Genomic DNA, 25,594 nt, shown 5'->3' with positions numbered 1-25,594 from the left:
ATTCCTTGAAACTAGGCCTGAAATTAACTAAACCTTTTTGGTTTACAAAACAAATGTGAAGGTATTATTCTACTTACTTACAGGCATATTTTGTGCATTACAATTTTTTGGTTGGGATGGCACGGTGGCTTATGCCTGTAAACCCAGGGCTTTGAGAGGCAGGGATAGGAGTATTACTAGAGGCCAACAGTTCAAGACCAACCTGGGTGACACAGGGAGACCCCTATCTCTACAAACAATTTGTTTTAATTAGTTGAGCATGGTGGTAAACACTGTAGTGCCAGCTACTCAGGAGGCTGGGGTGGGATGATTATTTGAGCCCAGGAGTTCAAGGTTACAGTGAGCTATGATTGGACCACCACACTCTGGCCTAGGCAACAAAGCAAGGCCTTGTCTCTAAAAATAAAAAATAAATATTTTTCAGTGCAAATAAATTTACACCACAGGCCTTCTCCTTTGGAAATGTTTATTCCACACTATCTGGATTTTTATATATTATTTTAAATTCATGTTTTCCTTGGGAAAAGTTGCATAGGTGAAGTTTGTTTCTCTTCTAACTTCTTTGTTGTTCGTCCTTATCTGAATTAAGCTCCTGATTCGAGCAAAGGCATGCACCTGATGGACCCTCCTCAGACCTACTCCCAATTCAGTAACACCACAGACTTTCTCTCATTGTCTCATAACAATTTACCAATAAGATAAGATTTTCCTTAAGACATTGCTAAATAACTGGCCAGTTAAAGCAAACTGATTTCCATTGGAACAATATTTGATTCTATTATGGACTCTTATTATTGACTCATATGAAAGTGTTAAACTAGCTCTTTCAGTTAAGGCAAAGGAAAGTTTAATATTTGCAGAATATTTAGTTAGATATCAGGCATTATGCTAAGGGCATTATTTAGCTTACCTTTACAATCAATGTATCAAGGGAAGTTTTTAGTTGCAAGCAAGAAAAACCAATTCTGGGTAACAAACAGAAAAGAAAGAAATTGAAAGGATATTCATTTAGGAGCTCACAGGGTTGCCCCGAGGACCACAGAATGAGGCTTGGAAATGGACAGAAATAAAGATAAGGTAGCCCCAGTATTAATTTTAATACTGATGTACTCTCTGCATTAACAGGTAAACCATGACATCTTGATGGCTTAAAACAATATGTATTTCTCACAGTTCAATTGGTGTTTGAGGGAAAGAAGGTGAGGTTTGGCTCTACACAATCACTAAAGAGGTCAAAATGATGAGACCACGAATGTTTTTAACATCGGACTTCCGGGATCACCTTGACCTGAACATTCAGTAGGCAGATGAGGGGATAAGAGTGAGTGGAGACACAGTACATGTGTACCTTTTTTACAGGTCAAGCCTGGAAGCTGCATATGTTACTTCTGTTCACATTTCATTCATCAGAACTCAGTCTCATGACCACACTTAGCTATAAGAGAGGAAATACAGCCCAGTTAGAAAAAGGAACAGCCAGCTTGTCCCTGCTCCAGTCTATCCTTCTGTATCCTTAGCCAAACTTCTGTGTCATGCTTCCTTCTGCACACAGCACAATCACACACTCCCCAGGAAAGAGAACTCAAAGCACTGTCTAGTCACTGAGTTTGGCTTTATGTCCAGATTCTCCAGGGATGCCATCTTCCCCATCAGGTCTAGATTCATGACTCACCATGGCCCAGTTACCTATAGCTAGAAAGACAATTACCTACTGCCTCCTCCCCAACACATCCCTTCTAGAGTGGTGGGACAAGGACAAAATAATTGCAGTAGACCCTTGTGTAAAAGGGAAGACTCACAGCCATTACTGGTGAAGGTGTCATATTTTACTGGAGGATAGGCATTATGAAAACCCTGCCCTGGGAGTGAGAAAAGTTTCTAGAATAGACCCTAGATCTGCTTTCTCGGAGAAACTCTCTTGGCCATTGGTCTTCATAGCTCCTAGGTCCACTATCTAAAAGTTTCTTCTTTTCCTTTTCCTCCTTGGCCACTTCTAATATCAGTGAACGAAAATGCACTCTCCTAGGAGGCTGCATAACTTTGGTGGCCCAAGGTTTATTTTAATAATCAAAGGTATGTTTTAGTCTAACTTTATGATTTCTTTGGCAGTACAATTCCCTAAAAAACCTAGTAGATTTCTAATCTGTTTACTTTCAATCAGCATCATGTGCTAGTAAGCATATACAAGGTTCTTCCTAGTCATAATTCTTAGGCCTGATTTATATTCTTGCCTTCTAAGTCTTCATGTTTCATTCTCTATCTACTGTATCGAGGCTGAGTCTAAGTAGGAAGATTGCACCTTTGATTTGTTCTTAGCTGCAAGGCTGAGTCTTACTCATTCTGATTTCTTGCTGTTCCAGTTTTGGAAGCAGTCAATTTTTCCAACTTTTCAACACCTCTAGTTTCTGACATTCCATTTCATTTTTGCTTGAAAACAAGCCAATTCTTCCCTGAGTTCATCCATTTTCTTTGGAAATTGCTACTAACATTCTGTTTTCCAACCCTTTACCCTAGAGCTAAAGAATCAGCATATACTTGGCCTGTCTTTTGAGTTATAGCAAGAGGCAGTTTTATCAAAGGTTTTGCCACTGCATCTTTCTAGCCTCCAAAGTCAGTTTCCCTGCCATTCACATCCTCGTTGCTTAGCTGATGCCAGGCATTTTAGGTTTTTGTTACGGCAACATTCCATGCTCTGGAATGTGCACATTAGTTGTGGAAATTCTAGCTCTTATTTGGATTTCCTGAAATCTTTATGACATAGTAACAATGGAAGTTTGTTTCTCATCCACTAAAATCTAATTGGTGACGAGGCTCTGCTCCCTATAACCATTCAGGGACTCAGGCTGATGAAGGCTGTGCGATATTTAAATGTGACTTCAAGGTTAGACTGGGCATCACCAGCCAGCTGATTGTTGAAAGAAGAGAGATTTTGGAGAATCTGGTGCGAGGACTTTATAGATCAGACCTGGAAGTGTATCTGTTTCTTTCAACCACATCCATAACTTTGGTAATAAGGTCAAACCTAACTCAAAAGGGAGACAAAGGTATAGTACAGTTGTACACCCAGAAGGAAAGGATAATGGGTAAAAAACCGCACAGAGTCTTTTCCATAAACTGGAACCTCAGCTAAAATCATGTCAAACAACAGATGAGTGAGGACACCACCCCTTTGGCAGCTGGAGGCTGGACACTGAAGCTAGTACCACCAATGCCTCCAGCATCAAACAGGCTACTGTCATTATGTTGCTGCCCCTTAGAAGACAATGTTGCTGCTACTGTCACACCATCCACACTGGAATGGGTTCTCCATGGTCCTAGTCTCTTCAACTCACTAGCTCCCAAGTCAAAGCCCAAAGCAGATTTGTAGAGTTTAGGTTATAGGCCTACTGCCTTATTTGCACAAAAGGCTGGGAAAACAAGTCTTTATTTTTAGCTTTGGTAGTGAGCAGTAGACTCTGCCCCCGGTCATATCTCATAAGGTGAGAGAATCTCCAAATAAACATGGGGAATCAAAGTAAATCAAAGGAACCAATTTCATAATGGAAATTTCAGCAACAATGGCAAGCTGGTAGCAAAGAGTATTTTGAACAAGTAGGAGGTGGCCTACTTTATTCTGTATATGTATATGCATGTGGTCTTGATTCCTGTTCATCAAGATTTCTGAAGGTTTGCTTTTCATCTGGGGTTGTCTTGCTCACTATAGCATTCAACTGCCTAGAATTGTGCCTGGTACTTGGTAGTCACTCAATAAATAGTTACAGAATCAAAGAATCCTTCGGGTGGTAAATATGCTCATTTATGCTTCTGTTCCTTCTTGCATTTTTTGGTGGCCAGTAGGGGTTGTTTAAACCTAAATACAAGAATAAGAGTAAAAGAGCTTCAATATTAGATAGATGGACCATACCACAGGGGTGTCTCCTGCCTGGTTTCTGACTATAGAAGTATTCTTTTAATTATATAATAGAGCCCATGAAAATCAGAGATAGGAGGAAAGACCAGTAAACATTGCCAAAAATTATTTTTTAGATTTTCTAGATTTTATCTTTCATAAGGATATACTGAAATTTAAACCTGAAAATTAAAAATATTTTTTATCCAAAGAGATTAATCTTCTTGGTCCATATATTTAGAAGGATCTCTTTGAGGTGCTTCTTTTTCCTTAGTAGGCTAGTGGCCTTGAGTATGTTTCATGAGAATCTGTGTTTCTTTCCTTCTCTTATAGAATTCCTTTCTGGGAATGTAAATTATGCCATCTCTTTGACAGAGAAAGGTGTAACTTGCCAGTGTTTTAAGTGCCACTGAAATTACATGACAATATTTTAAAAGACAACTGGCTAATACAGGGTAAAGATGTTTAATCCTTTCCTCTCTAACAAGAAAATCTCCTTTTATCCTGTATTATTTTTATAAGAAAAACTATGGCATGCGTTACCATGTCTCAGTTTGTTTGCCCTGACTTAGACAAGGTTAAAAAGTGGTGTGTTCAATGAGTTCTTAAGGAAGAAAGAGAAATGGGAAAGAAAAGAAACGGGGAGAGAGGAGAGGGGAGGGGAGGGGAGGGGAGAGGAGAGGAGAGGAAAGGAGAGGTGATCTACCCTTCTTTTCCAGTATAACTTAGATTTAGAATTAAGAGTCTAAAAATTACAAAATATGGACACTGGACACTATAAAAAAGGGAAATTTCTTGGAAAGGGATATTCTGCCTCTTCTATTACACCCTAAAACAGGGATCCGGGAGCATGGCCACCTGGCACGGATGCCCTGCCTTGCCTGCTGAGGCTGCCTGCAAAAACCTATCATCTCTTAAAGAGACAAGGCTGTATTCTGAACACGGCTCATCTCGGCCTGAGGAGTCAGACCCTTTCTACAATGTTTCATAACTGCAGATGCTTAGATTTTAGGAGTGCAGAGCCAGGTGCCTGTATAAGCTATATGTTTGAAAAGGGGCTGGGATAAAGGCACGAGAACAAGACAAAAGAAAAGTTTTGCTCAAACAGTGCATAAGTGGAAAGTCTGTACATGTCAGCCAAAAAGATTTTAAATAGGACTGAGAGTATTAGCCTGGATGCTCCGGTCCGGATTCAGTATTTCAGATACCTCCTGGTACTGTATTTGCAAATTGTGTTTGAATAGGCACTGGAGGTTTCTTCCTTTTTACAAATTGACTACTTTTTGTTGCAGGATAAGATGAAGGACAAGATAAATGTTTTTAAAAATTATTATTTTTTAAAATTTCCGAGCACGTTGGAGTTAATGGTTTTGGCATCTAGTGTTTAATTTCAAGGCTAATATGCCATGCCATCTGCCAAGTGACAGTGTCTTTATTAGGTTACCATGGTATATAAAAAGCAAAATGCTTTGCAAAGTTTTTGAGTAGGATGATTTTTATTTCCCCCTTCAAATTGTTTTAAAATGTAAATGAACATGCTTTCAACAAAACTGTTGAAATGAGTTATAAATATTGAGATGATACTACCCAATAATGTATGGCTAATACTTTCTTTACACTCTTCATTTTTAAAAATCTGAGGATAATCCTAAGGTTTAGATAATTTTATGAATATATATAAATTATTAACCCCATAACAATGTTAATGACTACAAAAAATACTCAGAATTATTTCCTCAGAATTGAAAAGAGAGGCCTTTACCTCAGCCATATTTAAGAAAAATGAAACTATTCGTTTTTCTTTTGTTTAAGCTGGGAGTAAAGTACAGAGGCTCAAAGCAGGTAAAAGGAGAAAATGGGATTCGCAGAGTTTTTGACATAAGCTAATAATTTTCTCCTTTAAAGCTAATGATTTATATGCACTAGTTTGCCTCTGCCTCCCAAAATGTGGTTTGAGGTGGCAATGTAATTCAGCTTTGCTGGATCAATTTCATCCAGCTTCATCTAGGCTGGATGATTTTTGCAAGTGTTTTTAAAGATAGTGTGTGATCAGTATGTCTCTTTCATGCTCTGGCAGTCAAAGTTTCAGGCTTTCTCCCCCTTCTGTCTCTGGGGAAAATTTTCCAGGCTTCAATTTTTCCATACCATATGCCTTGTAAAAAGAATTTTTAAAAAATTAGTTGTTTGTGTCCAGGGATACATGCACACATCCACTAAGATGCATACATATGTACTTAACTGAAAGAGACAGCAGTCATATATACTTTTGACAGTACTTTGACATTCATGTAAGCAAAAGGTACAGGGAAAAAGATTTCTGGCCCACCAGTCTCACTTTTGTTACTGAAACGAAGCATGTAAGGGATTGTTCTGGAAAAGAACTTCTGTAACTCATGACCTAAGCCTACCATTACAAAGCCTAGGACTGCACCTCCCATAAGAGATAAAGATTAAAATGACATGGAGTAGGCACTGGTAGGTTACCCAAAAAGTACTCGGCCTCACTGCTTATTTCTAATTAAAACAAGTGTTTCTAATTAAACACTACACTACTAGGCTCCATTTAGATCCACGGTACAGAAATTGCATTCCTAAAAGCAACATGGGGGGATATAGAATATTTAACTTCCAAAATAAGTCAATAAATACTTGTTGAGTAACTATGTATATGATAGGAACTGTGCTAGGTGCCAAGGAGATGACTTGAGTAAGATAGACACTGCCCTAGGTTTCTTGTCGCTTCCAGGCCAGTGGGGAACTGGTATTTCCCAATGATGGATGATACTATGCTTAGAAAACTAAGACCCCAGAGATTGGAAGCAAGGCCTCACGGGGACGAAATTTCACAAACCCAATGTCTGTGCACAAGATTGATTTCAGTTAGAAAATGGAGCAGGTAGAAGAGAGATTGACAAAAGTCTAATAGATTCAGGACAATGACTCAGTGAATGTCCAAGAAGCTGATACCCTAGTGTGGTACTGCTGAAAACTACTGAGGGTGTCAGTCGGTGGGCACACAATTAGCCTTTTCAAGTAATTCATTCTCCAATGAGCCTTTTGATAAAGACTTGGAATTGTCTGTAATATCCATTGAGTATCTACTTAACCACTACTTCTTGCAACTTGTGTCATTCTAAGTAGAAATCCACCTACATAATATTTTGTTTCTTCTTGGGATAATTAGAAAAACATTCCTGGTTATGAAGGTGAAATATCAAAGAGCAGATAAAACTGGGCTACTCTGGCCAGAGGAGGGGTTGCTGATTGGCTACTTTGGAAGTGGCTCACCAGAAAGGCCTTTGCCAAGCCATTGCCTCCTCCCTACCCTAGTGATGCAATGTCACCCCACCAGAGTGTTTTGTTCTCCAAGACCCTTGTTTCAATGGGTACATCCCATTAACAAGGCCAGCAGATGTCAGTCCTGATCCACATTTTCTCAATAATGAACGAGGAGGAAGAGCCTATCGCTTTCCCAGTCACTGCCTTCTATTTGCTGGCTTTTCTTCTTCCTGAGATGGAGGCCCCCTGCTTGGTTTGCTTTGTTAATATTTGCATTATTCAATAGTTATTATGTGATAAGCATGTTGTTTGCTTTCGATTTTGGTTGGTTTGTTTTCTTGTGCTTTTATTCTTAGCTGGTGGCTTAACTTGAGTTACAGCTGTGATCTGTATATTACTCAGCATGGATAGAATGTATGTTTTTACAGCTTCTTACCTGATACCTCAACAATCCACAGTTGGGTCAAAAAAACAAAATAAAACAAAAAAATTTAATGGGAAAAACATGTAGCTTTAATTCTGCAAAATCATCTCCTTGGTGTCAGCCTTGGATATATCCCTTTTAGAATGAAGAAGCTTAGTCTTGCAAGTACTTCGGCAAGCAACGTTTCTGAATGCACATATTTTTAGCTTTCTGATTAAGAAGTAATAGTGTCCCTCTATATTATTGAATGGGAATCTTATCCTTGAGTTAAAATATTTTATGTTTAAAGATTAAGTAATTTATCATAAGTGCATATGGAATGATTTTCAGCAAACAGAATATAAAGCTACTGTTTATAATGCATTCTGCTATTTGTAATATACTATTTATTATGAAGGCATGCTTTAAAGTTGCTATTGAAATTTTAAACTCCAGGACTTGCTAGTGAAGAAAAATGTGTGTTTTTGCCTTTGATCTAGTATTGTTTGTTACAGCAGATTAGCTGTTACGCACTCCAAGGTAAAATTGTCATGTAAAATGATTTCAACATGGTATAAAAGAATCTGAACATTGTGAGATGGCCAGGGACACGAGTACCTTTGGGCAATACTCTGTTGCTCAAGTTAAATGTTACATACTTATTTACCAAGTTGCTTAATTCAAACAACAAGAACGTTCTTGATTTATTAAGAATAGCAATACAACCTGGAATATATATGCGACTCTTAAACAACTCTCACTGAATATTACAGTATTTTATTCCTTTCAAAGTAAAGCCTATTATAACCAGATGCCTAATTCTGACTTTTTTTTTTTTTCACTTGAACATGATGTCTGGCTTTCAAGAATTTTTAAATCTAATCTAAATAAACTTATTTTAATACTCTTCTGGGGACAGGGAGACCAATCAATCATTATTTATAATTCTTTGGAATGTTAAAAATTAAAAACCAAAGAGTATTTGTAATTTTGTATTTCAAGCTGTTATTTTAATTGCTTATACATTTGTGCCTATTTTTAACTAAGAAAAACACTTGCTAATAAAATACATTTATACCAAAAAAAGTATGCATGTAAAACATCTTTTTATACTGTATTTAGAATTCCTGTGTTAATGTCAGCTGCAAAATTAAGAACAAAGCAAAGGTAATTTTAGAAGACTTGCTGTCTTGGCCTATAATATCGTGCCCTGTTATTTCATCCAACTATCTAGACCAGTACTGTTCAATGGAAATATATAATGTGAGCCTTAAAGAAGAGTCACACCTGTAATTTAAAATTTGCTGGTGGCTATATTTCTAAAAGTGAAGAGGTAAAATTAATTCCAATAATATACATCTAAAGTACTATGTAATCAATATAAAAAATTGTACATGATATATTTTGTGTTCTTTTTTATGTATCCTACGTCTTTGAAATCCCCATGTAGCTTGCATTTATAGCACGTCTCAATTCCTGCTAGCCGCATTATAAGTACTCAGTGGTCATCTGTAGCTAGTGGCTACTATATTGGGCAGTACAGGTCTAGATGATCAAATGCCTACACTAAAGACTTTATAGAATATCACTGTTGAGCTGACACTGATCCAAAAGATTCACGTGTTGGAGCAAGATTGTTAGTGGAGTAAACTCCTCTAGTGTACAGGACCCCTTTGTTCTTATTCTATTTTGTTTTTAACAGCTTGCTTTGCTCCATAAAGATCCATCAGTCACCCTCAAACTCTACGGACCCTCTACCTGTTCATGCCTATGAAGCTGAGTTTGCTAAGGTACTTATTCTTAGTGACCTGGAGCAAACATTCTAAAACCCACAACTGGGAGAAGCAGAGCCCACAGACTTCTTGTCGGGAATCTGTTCAGAGTGTGGAAAGATTCCCGGTGTCTGTAGACTTTTGGGTTGTCTGCTGTGCAGTTCTGAAATGTAACCCTGGGATCCCTAAAAGAATGTCAACTCTAGATTTTAGATTTTCTGTGAGAGTCTAAATTTCACAAGTTTAACCAGCTTTTCTTTCAAAGAGGTCCCAACTTCTTAGACAATGTGTCCAATCTGGGGTTCAGCAACTATGGCTGCTCTAGAGAAGGTCTCTCCTGTTACAGGGCTGGTTTTACAATGTAGAATGACTACTGAGATGAACTGAAAAGCACTGGCATAAGGATTATTTGGAAATGGTACCAGAAAGAATACAGAGACTGGAGGAAAAATTGTAGATGTTTCAGGGAGAAGCAGCACAGGTATTCTCGAGTTAATTCCCTTCCCATTGGCCCTAAATTGTTGCAAGGTTAGCCAAGAGAGAAATTAAACTGAAAACTGAGAAATAATCCATGGTGTGAAGATAAGTATCTTTTTTTTTTCCCATCACTCTACTATTTTACCCCACTCTCAGCCGTTATCAAAAATAAATAAGCAGTCATTGGTCTTTGACATTTCCAAGAATGTAACTCAGTAGTATGGGAAACATTCATATTATGCAAGCATGTTACATGGAGCCTGGAACATAGTGGGCACTAAATGAATGGAGGCCATTACTACAAATGTCATATTGCTGAGGAAACCACCCAGGCAACATGAGAAAACCAGAATGACAGTATGGTGCCATTTCTTCCAATGTGTCACTTTTCTGTTTTATCTTGGTTCTATGAAAAGTAGCACATACCCATTATATCTTCTTTGTGACATTCTGAATGGAATATTATTTCTTCCTTATTCACAAACCTTAATTAATAAAGGTGTGTTTGTATAACTACTATGTCAGAACACTCCAGTAGGATAAAGGTTTGGCCTGATATTGCTGGCTATCTTTTTATTTCCTTATTAAGTTGAAATTGAATATTGGTACAAAGTAATAACATGGCTTCATATGGTCTTGAATAGGAATGTAATTTTTTTTTAAATGACCCTGGGTCCTTTGTTTTTGGCCAGATAAAGACTTGTGAAGAATTTCTGAATAGTTACCTTTATTCTCTACCCAATTTAGAATTTATAAAGAGAAGTGTCATATTGCATATTTTTAGATCACTCAGAAGTCAGAAATATGAATTGTTTTCTCCAAAATTAGCACTTAGTTATCATCTTTGCTACCCAAAGTTTCATTGTCATCACTGAACTGTTAACTACATGAAGCCATTCAAGAAGAATTTGTCTGATGGCACAAATAGACAGTTATCTTTGCTTATTTACCTGAAACACTGTTGGCTTGTTTTACTCAGAGACTGTGTTGGAAATAACCATATGTAACACTGCAGAAACAACCTATAGTTGAACATGACAACAGCAATTTCGTTAAGGTTCAGTTTTGGTTTTTCTCATTTGTTCTATATTTCCATTATTTCCCATCTAATATCAGTGGGCTTTCATTTAAAGAGGGAAGAGTGAGAAAGAAAGAGTCAGACATAGAAAGAGGGAGAAAGAGAGAATTAGACATAAATCATTTATTATAAAGAAATAAAGTTCAACCCATCTTCCTAGAACCGAGAGGAAGAGCTTCATTAGGATCTCTTATCCTACTTTGTTTTTAAAATCAAAATTATATTTACTTCCTATAAAGTCATGGCATGCAGGCTATAGCAATGGTCCTTCCAAATCCATCTGCATCCCCACATTCTTGGGGCACTTCTCTTCTTTTCAATACCGTTCATGGCTCAAAAGACCACAGCAACCTTAGATACTGCTGCAGAGAATTATGCTGGGTCACAGTCAGGCTCCTGTGACAATGATACTTTCCTTGGGAGTTCAGCACAGCTGTATCACTCTTAACTTTTAATGAACATCTTTTCTTCCTTTGGAAAGTTTCAGTGAAATGAAACAAATGAGCAATTTCTCCTTTCATCTCCACTTTTGCGGGGATAATATATGGTATCTTCGGTGCTGAAGTATCCTGTGACATGCTGAATTTGGGGTGTGCTAAAGCATAATTTTGCCCACAGTTACACACAAATGCAATATAAGGGTTTTTTTCCTCCCAAAGCCCAGGTCCTAAGATATCTCATAACCTAGAATACACCAAAAAGTAAAGAGACTTCCTCCCTGCCTGAATTTGGGCCCCACTGTTCATTTCAGAGGACTGCTGACTCAATGGAGAGCTCCCATGGGAGGCGTGCCAATAGCTCCTGGGACAATGAGTGGCACAGAGGCGCCACAGTCGTTAGAGCATTATTCTTTCTTGATTTCCACAATGGTTGGGATCTGATAATTTAGCATTAAGCCTCTTTTCAACTATATGGAACTGTAATAAGGTGATTTAGCCAATGTGCCTGTTCATTGTCCCAAAGACTCTGTAATCTATTATACTGTGATGTGTAAAACAAAAAAAAAGGGAAGAAAAATGGAGAAAAAACCATAAACCAACTAATTATCAAATACATTAAAAGCTGCTTTGAGAGAGCTGTTATTTATTGGCATTTTTAATAAATCAATATAGATATAGGAATCGGCTGTAAAAGCCTCTGGGTACATTCACATAATGAAAGCCCAATTAATATCCGCAAGCACAGTGCACTGCCGGCAACAGGGAGCTACAAGGACAATCACTGGCTTCCGCAGCCAACACTGACAGCTGCAGTGCCCTGATAGAAAACAGCTTCAAAGACCCGATCCCCATCCCCACCCCCACCCCAGCCTCAACGGAACACTCCCTTCATATCTCACCCGCACTGAGGCAAGGCCTGCAGGAACAGATGGGACACCAGAAGCAACCCATGGCTATCTGTGATGTCACCAAATGAGGCATTCTGGGATGCTGTTTGGGTGGCAAAAAAAAAAAAAAAAAAAAAAAGTCAAAAGAATATGAGGGTGGGGACCGGGAGGGATAAGGAAGGATATTTTAGGAGATGAAATTAGCGTGGCAAGGCGACCAGTAGGTTGGAGAATGAGTGAGCTGTAAGGTGGTGGAAGAGGTCATGCTGCATGCAGATCAGGGCCGGCTTACATTTCCGTTTTATTCTGGTATGGATTAAGGGAGCTTTATATTTGTGGGGCTCACGAGAAAAACATGTGGCTTCATGTCCTATAGGCCTGTTTACTTTGAATTCATCCAGGCAGCAAAGCCCCTGCCAGCTCTCAGAGATCGTACTGGGAGACTATTGCCCGTCTCCCTACCGCCCCCTCCATCACTACTATCTTTTTCAAACCAGATATAAACTTTCTTCTTTAAGATGTCACATCACTTGATTATTTTATTAGTTTTTTTTTTTTTTTTTGGCTGTCCCCAAATATGAGTGACTATCTGACTATACTAAAAAACTGAGTTCTAAAAAATCACAGCATCCAAACCTGCAGTCTGGGACTCCTGTTCTGAGCGGCGATGGGGTAGCTAGCACACATACGGAGGCTTAAAGTCGATCTGCTGGGTGCTCTGTCACAGCATACACTGACATCTCAGCACCCAGGGGTCTGAGGAAGCCACCAGACACCAGGCTAGTAGAAGCAGAAAAGTAGAGCTCGACTAAATAGATTAAGATAAAAAAATGGTTCTACCAAAAATTTCCAATTCTTGCAGAGATTGGACCAGAGGAGGTTGTAAGAGAAAAATATTTTTCTTTGCCTTGTGAATAATATAATAGTAATTGAAATTAATTTACTAATTAATTATATTCTAAGAGCCCTTTAGAATTTACACACATCTCCCATGTCAGGAACTTTTAAACAAAGACTGCAGTTATACTGCTGTACAGAGAAGGCAGCTGAGACATAGGGCAGTTCAGTGACTTGCTTATGATCAGAGTTAGGAAATGTCAGAGGCAAGGCTTCACTCCCAGTCTTCCAAGTCCTCTACAAGACATGGAAGCCATTTGAAGAAATCTGTGAACCAACCCATGATTGGTGACATGATTTGGCTGTGTCCCCACCCTAGTATAACCTTGATCTGTAATAATCCCCATGTGTCAAGATCAGGGACAGGTGGAGATAATTGAATCATGGGGCGTTTTCCCCATACTGTTCTCATGGTAGTGAAAATGTCTTCTAAGATCTGATGGTTTTATAAGTGGGAGCTCCCTGCACAAGCTTTCTTGCCTGCCACCATGTAAGACATGCCTTTGCCTCTATTTTGCCTTCCACCCTGATTATGACACCTCCCCAGCCATGTGGAACTGTGAATACATTAAACCTCTTTCCTTTATAGATTACCCAGTCTCAGGTATGTCTTTATCAGCAGTGTGAGTACAGACTAATAATATTTGGGTTTGTTTGTTTTGGCTCAAGAATTGTTACTCTATGAGCATATGTGTCCAGCTAGAGTGTCTATCCTATGTTACCCTTATAATAGCACTTGTTATGTTGCATTTTTACTATTTATTTATTTGTCAGTTTTCCTCCACTAGATTGTGACCTCTTTGAGGGCTAGGCCTTTCTTGTTCACCCTGCATCTGCAGTACCTTGGGTAATACCTAGCATGTGGTAGACATCTGTAAACGACTATTGAAGTAGGATGGATAAGTTAATAGATACATAGATGGATGAGTAGGTGGGTGAACAGATGATAAAAGTCTTATCTTCCCCATTTGTCTGATTTAGCAATCTTTTTCATGACCTTACAGAAAAGGAACACATTGGGTGTAACCATTTCTATATTTGTTAATTTGCCAAAAATACTGTAACTGGCATTAATAAGAAAAAGAAAAGATGACTGACTCTGATAAAAAAGCAGAAGAATTATAATTATACAAAAACAAACCAATAGGAAAATAAGGCAGTCACTAGTGGTATTTATTTTTATTTTTATTTTTATTTTATTATCAGTTCTTGGAAATGGTCTCTGCAGGCAACTCAGTAAAGCCTATTCTGGAGTGCTCTGCTAAGTGAGATAAATCCTCCTGGTAGGCAAGCTCATTTGAGTGCTTCAGTTACTTTTTTGGATGGCATCCAAATTAGCATCACTTCAATAAATGTTTACTGGGAGCCCTAGATGTGCTGGACTCAGTGCTAAATGTGGAAAAGGTTACCAGGTGGAGCAGGAGTTGGCTTTAGCCCAGAGGGAGTTGACAAACTGGGAGAGATTACACAGAATCCCTGCAGAAACCTTCAGTACATGACTGTGCTTCCAGTACTCAACAGCAAATTTGAATTAAGCACTCAGAAGAGGGTGACACAACTTCTAATTTGAGTTGGGGGGAAGGGTCAAAGAGGCTTAATGTATGAAATAGAAGGAAAGCACGTATAAGTAGGAACCAGACATGGAGATATTGTGGTGAGCAAACACCAGATGGTGAAATGTATTTTTTTAGGCCATAGCCAATGTTGTGGTGTGACAAAGATGTTCCAGTGCACTGGGAGGATATACAGCACATTTCTGATCAAATGACTACAAGTTAAATTTGTTGGCTAAGGAGACAGTATTGAAAGAAAGTTGTTAGAAGGAACATTACCCAGCTCTACATAGAAAGGTAAAAGAGTTTAATAATCCACCGGCATAATGCAATTCATTCCTTGAAGTTTTACCTTAAATACAGAATAATGCTGGAAAAATGATGGTGATGAAAATAGACTTGCCCAGCAAAAATAACAATGATAGGATTCCCAAGATCATTGATTTTTAAACACATGAATAAACACTTAAGGTGGTGGAAGTTATCGGATCTTTCTTCATGCTCCCCAAGTAATATGAGAGTAATATGAGTATTCTGCTTTTGAGATGGATTGCTAAGCAGCTCATGCATTACCCTTGGTTAATAATGCTAACCAATTATAGTCATCAGGAATTAGCATGTACTATGTGCCAAGCCCTGTGCTAAATGCTTTAAATTTGGTGTTTAATCCTCATAATCACCCTGTGAGATAACCAGTTTTCTTAATAATTTTTTTTTTTTTTGAAACAAGGTCTTTCTCTGCCATCTTGTGATCATGTAGTGGCACAATCACAGCTCAATGTAGCCTCAGCCTCCTGGGTTCAGTCGATCCTTCCACCTCAGCCTCCTGAGTAGCTGGGACTACAGGTGCCCGCCACCACACCTGGCTAATTTTTTAAATTTTTGTACAGACAGGGTTTCTCCATGTTGCGCAGGTTGGTCTCAAACTCCTGGGTTCAAGCAATCCACCAGCCTTGGCCTCCCAAAGTTCTGGGATAGGCCTGAGCCACTGTGCCCAGTCTATGATCTTTTTATGTTAGAATAGTTTTAGACTTATATAAAGCTGTAAAGATAATATAAAGGTTTGCCCTCCATTCTGTTGTCCTGATTATAAACATCTTACTTTAGTATGGTACATTTTCTCACAATTCAGAAACAAATGTTGATAAATAATGATTACCTGAAGTCCATACCAGATTCAAATTTCTTCTTCTTCTTCTTTTTTTTTTTTTTTTTTTTTTTTTTACCTAATATCCTCTTTTTGTCCCAGAATCACATCCAGGATGCCACATTATATTTAGTCATTATGTCTTCTTTGGCTCCTCTTGGCAGTGGCAGTTTCTCAGACTTTCCTTGCTTTGGATAACCTTGCAAGCTCTGATGTATATTGGTCAATTATTGTGTAGAATGTTTCTTAATTTAATTTTTCTCATGATTATACTGGGTGATGGGTTCTTGGGGGGAAGCCTGTTACCAGCTGTGAATCCACCTGGATCTTCAGCAAACTCGATTCTTGTTTCCTTGGAGGAAAGAATTCAACTGAGGGCCAGAAGTAGGTGTAAGGTAGATGGAGGGATTGAGGCCAGTCTTGGAGCAGAATTGAGTGAGTGTTTATTAAAAAGTTTTAGAGCAGGAGTGAAAGGAAGCAAAGTACACTTGGAAGAGGGCAAAGTAGGTAACTTGGGAGATCTCAGAGCCCTGTTCAGTCCTGGTTTTAAACATTGGCATGGTTCCAGGATTTGTGTTTTTTCTCCCCTGATTCTTCCCTTGAGGTGGCCTGTCCACGTGCACAGTGGCCTGCCAACACTTTGGATGGGCCACATGCACAGTGTGTTTACTGAAGTTGTATTCCTGCTCTACTCTAGGCATTTTTCCTTACTAGATAATAGTTCCTGGAGGAAAGTCATATTTCAGTCAAACTGCCAACTTGCCTCTTAGTGCATATGCTTGAGCCTGCTCACCCAACTCCTGAGATCTTATCAGGAAGCTGCTGATTACCAGCTTCAGGTGTTTCCTATCTATTGGGAGACCGCCTTTCCCTGGCACTGGCTCTGACGAACTATTATTTTAGAGAGACAGTTTAACAACTGCCTGACCATCACCTAATGGTCACCTGACATTCCTGGAAGGGGGCCTCTCTCCTGTACTGGTCATGTCTGCCTAACTACCTACTCTAACAAGACCACAGAGAAAAAGTGCCCATCACATCATATCAAGGATTCCTACTACCACCATGATTTATCACTGATAATATTGAGTTTGAACCAATAACTAGGTAGTATTTGTCAGGTTTCTCCACTGAAAAGTTACTCTCCTGCTCTCTTCTCTCTATACTTTATTCTTTAAAAGAAAATGTCTAAGCACAGCCCAGGCTTAAGGGGTAGGAGTTATATTCCACCTCTTTGAGGGGAAAGTATCTGTATAAATTGATATTCTTCTGTATGTGAAATGTGTCCCCCACCCCGCCAATTTCTTTGTATATTCAATCATTTTGTTTTATCAGTATGAATTCAAGAAATTTTGTATCCACTTTTGGTTATAATCCAAAGTCTTAGTCTGTTTAGGCTATTGTAATAGAATACCATAGACAAGGTGGCTTCTAAACAACAGAAATCTATTTCTTAGAGTTCTTTCTGGAGGCCAAGAAGCCCCATATCAATGTGCCAGCAGATTTTAAGTGTGGTGAGGGCCCACTTCTTTGTTCATAGATGGCCATCTTCTCATAGTGTTCCCACATGGCAGAAAGAGCAAGGGAGCTCTCTAGGGTCTGTTTTAAAAGGGCACTAATCCCATTCATGAGGGCACCACTCTTAAAAACTAATAATCTTCCAAAGGCTTCACCTCCAAATACTATCACATAGGGAATTAGTTTTCAACATATGAATATTTGGAGGATACAAAAATTCAGTCTATTGCATCTGGTACAAAGTTTTAAAAATTCAAATTATCACAACTTTATCCATTGAGGCTCTTTTAGTTTACTCTTACGTTCCTTTGACATATCAATTTTTGTAGCGTTTCCTTACTTTCTGGCATTGCAAGATGTTTCAGGCTCCTCTTGTATATTCCTTGCCCAGTCTTGAAATTAGCTATTTCTTCAAGGAGTCCTGGCTCCTTTTGTTAGAGAATGGTATTAAAAATCAAGATCTAAGGATCAGGTATGGAAGTATTTTTATTTTCTCCATTTTATATACAAGGAAATTGAAGCTTAGAATGGTAAAGTAATCTGCCCAAGGTCATGCCTTATAGAGCTGTAGAATCCAGATAAAACTCAGATCTGCCTGTTGTTATAACTGTGGCATGGTTTCTTACCTATATTTTTCCTTTTGGGGCATCAGTCTGCTTTCCAATAAACTTTAAGAAATGCTGAAGTTTTCCTGGTCTGTTGACATGCATTGTATTTCAGCATTCCTTTTCTTACTATCCCTGAGATCAGATTTTGGTAGGGTTTATTTAAGACAATGGCACTTTAGTTAGTGGTTCTAATCTAAAATAAGTATCTTCAAAGGTAGTGTTAAGGTCTGAGAGCGATTTTTCCATGTTTTGAGAAATCTAATGGAAATCATATGTTTATCCATGACACAACTGCCCAGACTAAGGAGAATGTCACATTTCTTTGATTCTATATCAACTCAATGTGTCTGGCTACATCAGTTATTTCAAACCATTAGAAGCTCTGATTGGTTGATGATGATGTCATAGAAATTTTTGAAGTTGGGAAGGATAATAAAGAGTCTTTGGGGGTGGAAATGTTGAGAAAGGCCACATTTATTACTGTTCTGCTTGTGATCCAACTCGGATTGAGGTGGACCCATTATGAGAGTTGTCTGTGTGTATGGCAGGGAAAGAGTAACTTTTTTGGATATAAAGTAGACATCTATATATTTGGTTTATGTTTTACAAATTTGCTGTAATGTTTTAATGTTCAAAATTCTGGTCCAAGTTACTTTTAATTTTGCCTTCATTTTAGATGCCTGCTTAAAATATTTAAAGTGTACACATTGGAATGATTTTTTGTATTCTATTTTCTGAAGGAAAAATCTATATCTTAGTGTAGATAAGCATATGGATCTATTTAATATGTTCAAAAGCAATGCATATGAATGACTCAGAGCTTAAGTTTGTGGTGCTTGGATGAATTGCTTGTTGGGATGGACTCAGAAAGGTGGGAGGAGGAAGGGGGAGGGATGAACAACAACTCAAATGGGAGAGGAGAAACATGTGATGCTAAAAAACAAAAGAATCATGAGCACCAGGAAAAGATAACTGGTTTTGATAGAAGCAAAGTTCTCAGTGAATATTAACAGGGCCTGACTTCATGTTTCACACAATTGTGTTCACATGAAGCCATATGAAGACACTGCAATTAAAATGTTTAGGAACAGAAAATGTTTGAAAGACAGCTTTGAGATCATTGAATTCAGCAGGTCTTTATCCTAAACTACACACTAGGATCACTGGGGAAGCTTTTAAACAATATACATGTCCAGGTGCCAACCCTTAAGTTTCTGATTTAATTGGTTTTTGACACAGCCCCAGCATGAAAATTTTTTAAACCTTCCTTTTAATTCTAATGTACATCCAGCCTTGAAACCATCGATCTAGTTGTTCCTTTTTTTTTTACATTACAAAGCATTTCAAATACACAAATAGTGAAAATATATTTAAAAATGATGTATTTACTACCTAGATTGAACACATAAACTTATTGTCACATTTGTTTTATTTTTGTTTTTCAAGAAATATAATATCATAAATATCCTTAGACTTTCTCATCCACCGTCAAATCCCATTGCCTCTCCTCCATTTCCAGAGATAATTGCTATCTAGAAGTTGGTCATATCCTCCCCATTCATAATTTTTATATGTTTACTATCTAGGTATATACACTTTTGATTGTTTTAAAATTGTGCGTACATAGTATCATAGTACATATATTCTTTTACATTTTTCTCTCCTTCCCTCCCTCCCTCCCTCCCTCCCTCCCTCCCTCCCTCCCTCCCTCCCTTCCTTCCTTCCTCTCTCTTCCCTCCTTCTTTCTTTCTCTTCTTTCTTTTTTCTCTCTTTCTCCCTTTCTCCATTTTTCTCTTTCTCTTTCTCTCTTTTGTCTCATTCTGTTGCTCAGGCTGTAATGCAGCAGCGTGATCACAGCTTACTGCAGCCTCAACCTCCCAGGTTCAATTAATCCTCCTACCTCAGCCTCCCCCATGTGGCTGAGACTATAGGTGCATATCACCACACCTGCCTACATTTTGCTTCTCTTATTCAACATTATGTTTTTACAACTCATCCTTGTAATTCAAGCTCATTAATTTTAACTGTAGTATCCTATAATATTTGCATGCATTCCCTTACTTATGGGCATCTAAGTTGTTTTTCTCATTTTGTTTTGCTTGGCTTTTGGTATGATAAACATAGTATGGTGGACATTTTTGTGCATGTCTTGTTGAGCACACAGAAACAAGCTTCTCTAGGGAAGAACTTATATACAATTCTGTAAAGCAGTGCCTCACAATTGGGTAGAAGATGTGGAGTGCCTCAGCCCTCAGGGAAGCCAAGTGGGACCTGAGGTGACTACAGCCCCTCAATGGGTCTCCTCCTGCTGTGAGCAGCCTCCTCAGCTTACTCCAGTGTGCTCTATGAATATTATCCTTCTCTATGGGTGTCATAATGGGGAAAAAGTGGAAAACACTGCCCCAAGAAACATACTTAGAAGCAGCCATCCTGTGTTGTAGAGTAAGCACACTTAACTCTGTAAGTTATTCTAAATAATTGCTAAATTATTCTAAGAATTATTGTAGCAATCCCCATGCCTACATTGTCAGACTGGAAAATTTTTTGCTAGTCTAATAGATGTAAAATGATATCTTGTCTTAATTTGCATTTTTCTAATAAGTTAGAGAGTCTTTCCTTATGTTTACTGGCATATGTCTGTAGCTTATAAATCCTCAATTTCTATCCTTTTCACATTTTTCCATTGAGTTGTGTGTTTTTCTCACTGATTTGTAATGACTGTCTATATTCTGGATACTAATATTGTGTTGGTTATATGCATTGCAAATATTTTACTCCAATATCTGGCTTACATTTAACTTTATTTTAGAGTCACTTTTCTTAAAAGTTTTTATTTTTTAGTTGTGTTTCAAGTGAAGAAATGTGAGGCTCATGGTTACATGGTAATAATATTCTAGTACATATGATGTCACTGTGCTTGCTACTCTAAAGCAATGTAGCAAGATTGAAAAGAACACTCATCTGAACCCAAGATTACACAGGTCTTCTACATCTGCTTCTAATAGTTACTGGCAAAAGCTAATATAAAAAAATAATTTGTTCACATTAGTTACTTAATTACTTGATTAAACTGACACACAGTGATGAACAATTAGTCACCTAACCCCAAGTCATACACCTGGAAAGCTGTCAGAATCTCACATTGTTTCCCAAAGTTTGCTCTGTGGAACCCTAGTCCTTGAAAAGCATTCTGTGGCCAATTTCATTTTACATTTTTTTCTCCTCTTAAAATTTCAGAGTGTACAGTGTGATATTAAAAGTTCTGTTAAGTCTTGCAATTAAAAACACAACCAACTTTCCTTTAATGAGCATTTTCTAAACATATTGGTCTGTGGAACCCTCCTTTGCTATGGAGCACCTAATAAAACAACAAGGAACCAATATTCTGTGGAATGAACTTTGAGAATCTCTACATTTAAAAATATTCCTCTTCAGTCTCCAAGGTTGTCTTCTTCTGGGTTGGTACTTTGTCGATAAAATCTAACAAACATATAAAAACAGAAGCACTAACATTCATTATACTGAACTTTAAACACTGGCAAATAGTGAAGAGATTCCATTGGCTTCAAGGAGAAATAATAACACTGATTTTGTCCCCTATGGGGTCTCATGAATTACTCTATGAGAATCCATGATAAAAATATTTCTCCCCCCCTTTATGTGCATCTCTTAAATAATGTGGGAATTATTGTGGTGCATGATATCATGATCCATTCTTGAGTCCTGTAAGGTAAGATAGGGCTCTTTAGAAGGGTGTGTCACTCACTGGAGGACCTAGAGTGCTAAGGTAGGAGACAGGAACTCAGAAGTTGGACCTTTGCTAGGGGCAGAGTTTCTCGCCGGACTCTGTTCTCTTGGGTTCAGAATTTAAGAAACAAAATCATCCAAGTATATGCTCCTAAGAAGTGGGTACTAAGATAGTTGTGAGCTTGGGTTTTCAAGCTCTGGAGAGGAAGGTATACTTATGAGTCAGGAATAGGAGGCAGATGTTTGCTACATATATTTCTCTACATTTAAATTTTGAACAAGTGTACATAATATATACTCAAAAACTTAAGGAAATTATTAATGAATAACTAGATTTCATCTAATTAGTCAGCATATTTATCAAAATTCCACTGTGTCACACATCTGTAATCCAGCACTTTCAGAGGCCAAGGCAGGTAGATCACCTGAGGTCAAGAGTTTGAGACCAGCCTGGGCAACATGGTGAAACCCTGTCTCTACTAAACATATGGAATTGGCTGCTGTGGAGGAACATACCTGTAACCCTAGCTGCTCAGGAGACACTTGAACGCAGGAGATAGAGGTTTCAGTGAGCAGAGATTGTACCACTGCACTCCAGCCTGGGTAACAGAGAAAGACTGTCTCAAAAAAAAAAAAAAAAAAAAAAAAAAGAGAGATTCCACTGTGTCTCTGATCCCATATTAGAAATGATGACAACCATGAAAGTAGAAAATACCTATGAGGAAGTGATTTGCAGAAGATTACAAATGCATAAATTGTGCTCATACTCAGAAAAATGGCAAGAACAATATGTAAATGTTAACTATGGTGATCTCTGAGTTGCCATTGGTGGGCTTTTTTCCCCCTTACTTCTAATTAAGAATTGTCTATATTATTCATATTAACAAAAGTGATGTTTCAAATAATTTTTTAAAGTTAACTTTATTTTTAGATGTACAAGAAAAATATTTTTATGTAAGTATGCCAATGCAGAGATAACTTCATAGCTAATATGTGTTTTGCAAAGGCCTCCCAACCCCCTCTGTATGATGTCTGTATCATCTATAATAACTGGCCACAGATTTTCACTATAATAGTTAGAAGAAGGCAGTTTGAACGTTAGTGATACCCATAAGGTTTGTAGTGATATCCACAAGGTTTGGAAATAGATAGGCTGTGGGGCTTGGGTCCCAAGTTTGCCAATTACTATGTTGCCTGACCTTGGTTAAGTTCCTTAGCCTCTCTGAATGTTCATTTCCTCATCTGCTGAGTGGGTAAAATAATGACACCAACCCCCATAGGAGTTTTGTGAGGATCAGATGAGAATTCATCAAAACCCTGAGCCCAGTGGTTAGCACATAGTGAACCCTGAGGATTGTTAGCTCATGTGAGAAGTTTGAGTGCAAGACCCTCACCTAAGCTGGAGCGAATGCCTCATATTTGATACAGACAAATCAGCAGGCCTATGTACTTGCAGAGGATACTTAGCTAAAAATCAAGATGTGAACTGGCTTTGGAGAGAGAAGTAATGTAAAATACTCAAGAGAAGGGTTAACATTCTTTTTTCCACAATAAGATTTCGGAAAAAGAGAAGGTGACAGGGTGAAAAATCAATCAAACAATCTTAGACAGGAGGTGTAGGGTGACCTGTGGGAAGGAGATAAATGCAAGGACTATAAAGCTACTGATCAAACAAAACCAAAAAGGGTATGAAAGAGAGGGTTTGATACCAGGCCATGAAGAGAATTTCAGGAAAATGAATGATGGTATTGGATTACCATGTTATAAATCAATGAGGTGACTGAGATGATATCATAAACCAGAAGAACAAAACTCAAATAGATATTAATGACACCTGACCTTGGATATTAACCTTCAACGTAGTCATTTGTAATGTAAAATCCCTGGTTAGACAATCTACCCTATTACCATATGGTTCTTTTTTTGAGAGGAGGAAGTGGCAAGGATCAGGTTTGGAAAGGAGAAAAATAAAAGCAATTTAAAACAGGACATTTGGGCTTTGAAGGCAAAGGGGTTTGGAAAGATTTGATAGTGCTGAGGCTGAGCTATCAAGTACCATGGTGGTGGTGTCAGGTTTGTTTTCTGGGAAATATTTGAACTAATTTTATCAGCAGCATTTCTCTCAGGCTATTTACTACCTGAATATTTGTCGAGGCCTCTAGAAGAGGCAGCCAAACATGTACATCTGAAATTCTTTCTATTTGGAGCACAACTTGGGTGGGGAAGGCTCTCTTGTAACAGGGGTGGGGAGCTGACAGTAGATGTTGCTGCAAGAAAGATGAGATTTCAGGAGCTGTCATCAGGATTGCGACTTCTGGTTGCAGTCGATATTTTTCCAAATGCCAGCCACACAAGGATTTAAAAGAATGTGCAAAGAAGCATGTGGCGTGCTCCTCATGAAGCAAGAGCAGGCTAAGTGGCTCGCTTAGCATCACGCCCCCCAGCCAATCACAAGCTTGGGCACCCCGGCCTTTTCTCTGCAAGGCCTTGGCCACATGCCCTCCTATACAATTGTGAGGAGATTGGATGAAACACGATGGTATTTAAAGCACTCTTCCATGGCGCTCTTGCAGTTGTAAGATTTCCCAAGAGGCAGTTGCCAAGATTATGTTCTTTCCCACTGACTTTTAATTTGTAAATTGTAATGGGCTCCCCTTTAGATATGGCGATATAGGTAGCATTCCACAAGGTAGCCAGAGAAGACATGATCCCATGTAAATCTTCAGGGTACACTCTCTGCCATGATGAAAGGTGCAGGAAAAAGCATAGTGATCAAATTCTCATATGGTTGGGCATGAGGCTTGTAGAAACTCTGGTCTTAAAAGAGATCTGTTATCAACTGTATTCTTAATGAAACTTCCAAAAACTCACATAATTTGGTTTAAAAGTAAACTACCCTTATAAAGGAAGAGGAAACAAATCAACCACTGGACCATGTTTCTCTTTATATTTTTACCCACACTCATCATGCAAACCATGCTGGCAGCTTTCCCAGATTCTTAGCACTGCCTTGACACTCTTCTCTCCTCCTAGTGTAACAGCCCTATTTGAATTATTACTTTTAGAATACCTCCTTCTTTTCAGCCCAGGAGAAAAACAGATTCACCCTTTCTGGGCACTAAAAACATAATCAATAGTGTACTAGGATATAGCTGTATTTCAGTATCAGGGCCCTTAAAAAGGAGATTAATTTGAGAATTACTCAATAACTATCCTATGAATAAAACTGTAAACAGTTTTACTAAGCAATTAAACTTCACATTTTGGATAAGTCGCAGCTATTTCTTATTGGATTTTCTACCGAGTTTTCTTTATTAAAACTGTAGGTAAGAGTTTCAAAGACAGAGAGAACCTATCACCTTTCATTTTCAGTTTTTGTCATATTCCTTTTGCCTAATAATCCTCTTCTTAAGAGTTTCACATTGGTTTTACTGAGGCCAAGGCTAAGCTGATATTACTTAGCTACTTCTCTCCAAATTGTGCCATATACTGTTGAGAGGCTTCCAGATACCCAGCCTGAGAAACTCAGTATTCAAGACATCCAGTATCACCAGGATGGCCTTTTCTGTAAAACTTCTACCATCCCTTGTGTTTCTTGCTTGCTTTTTCTTCCTGGACTTTTATTCTCTGTTTGTTGCATTTCTCTAGTTATACAGCTAAGGTTCATTTATTCCAATCATCTTTCTTGATGTGTAATAGTCCCTTAGGTGAATACATGACTATTTTTTTTTTTTTTTTGTTATCCTATTGATAGACTCAGGTTGGTTCCATGGGGACTCTTACAAACAGTGCTGCTAGGAACTTCCTTACACATGTAGGCTGCTACCCTCATGCAAGAGTTTATTTAGGATTTTTACTTGTGAGTAGAATTGCTGAGCCATGAGGGTATGCCTGTCTTA

The 25,594-nt window shown here is 38.2% G+C and overlaps 2 protein-coding genes across 7 annotated transcripts in view; one reads left to right on the top strand and one right to left on the bottom strand.

Annotated features, from left to right (window-relative positions):
• Positions 1–25,594, top strand: part of NFIB (nuclear factor I B) — a 448,899-nt gene that overhangs the window by 118,932 nt on the left and 304,373 nt on the right. The window lies entirely within an intron of this gene.
• Positions 19,757–25,594, bottom strand: part of LOC144582151 (uncharacterized) — a 71,106-nt gene continuing 65,268 nt past the window's right edge. For all 3 annotated transcript variants that reach the window (XR_013534236.1, XR_013534240.1, XR_013534244.1), the window contains 2 exons: positions 22,212–22,294; positions 19,757–21,671 (listed from right to left, as the gene is read on the bottom strand). The gene's annotated coding sequence lies outside the window, so the exon portion shown is untranslated. The remainder of the gene's footprint in view (positions 21,672–22,211; positions 22,295–25,594) is intronic.

This window comes from Callithrix jacchus, chromosome 1, assembly GCF_049354715.1.
Source record: "Callithrix jacchus isolate 240 chromosome 1, calJac240_pri, whole genome shotgun sequence".
NCBI lineage: Eukaryota > Metazoa > Chordata > Mammalia > Primates > Cebidae > Callithrix > Callithrix jacchus.
This window is presented reverse-complemented; position numbering and strand designations above follow the sequence as displayed.